Genomic DNA, 809 nt, shown 5'->3' on the forward strand with positions numbered 1-809 from the left:
GCCATAGTCACAATAATCCAAAGCTTAACCATCTTTGTCTTAAATTGAGCCTCTAGAACTAGCCAACCATTTCCAAAGCTTTCACTTGATTCAACTTGGGCCTTCATTTCATTTTGGCCAATTTGTAGCCTTCATACACTCACAATGAGGACATTGTTTCCCTTAAGTTTGGGGGAGGGTCCTAAAAGTGCCAAACACTTTATAAAGTTTATGATATATATGCATTAATACCAAAAGACAAACAAAGGAACATAGTTCCATGTCTTGTGCATACAAAAGAGTGTCAAAGTACACCAGAATGTTTGAAAAGGACCAAAATGTCCAAAATACCTCAATATGAGATGCATAGTAGTTCGAGGTGTAACTTGATTGGATTGCCTCCGGTGGATAATATGAACAAAGACCTAGCATGCAAGATGTATTTAATAAGACAAAAACATTAGTGGATCATGCAAATTGTTCTCTCGGAAATGATGAATTACCAAAGGCTCCTGCCTTAGAAGGAAAGGATGGGGATGTTCTGCATGAAGATGACAATATGAATCAAGTTAATTCTCAAGAAGGGCCTACCTAAAGCCCATTTCATGTTCAAAATATTATTATGGAAGTGGATTCTGTTAATTGGCCAAAGGAAGATTTCATCTCAAATTTAGATGTTGGGTCTAGAAAGAATGAAGGAATTAGTCAAGGAAGTCAAGACAAAATTCTAAATGCCAATCCTCATGAGCCTATCTCAATGGGCATAGATATGGACCATCCTTTTAAAAATTTGGATGATTTCATGGAAGAAGACCATATGGATCGGCTAA

This window comes from Cynara cardunculus (genome assembly GCF_001531365.2).
Source record: "Cynara cardunculus var. scolymus isolate 2C chromosome LG 10, CcrdV1, whole genome shotgun sequence".
NCBI lineage: Eukaryota > Viridiplantae > Streptophyta > Magnoliopsida > Asterales > Asteraceae > Cynara > Cynara cardunculus.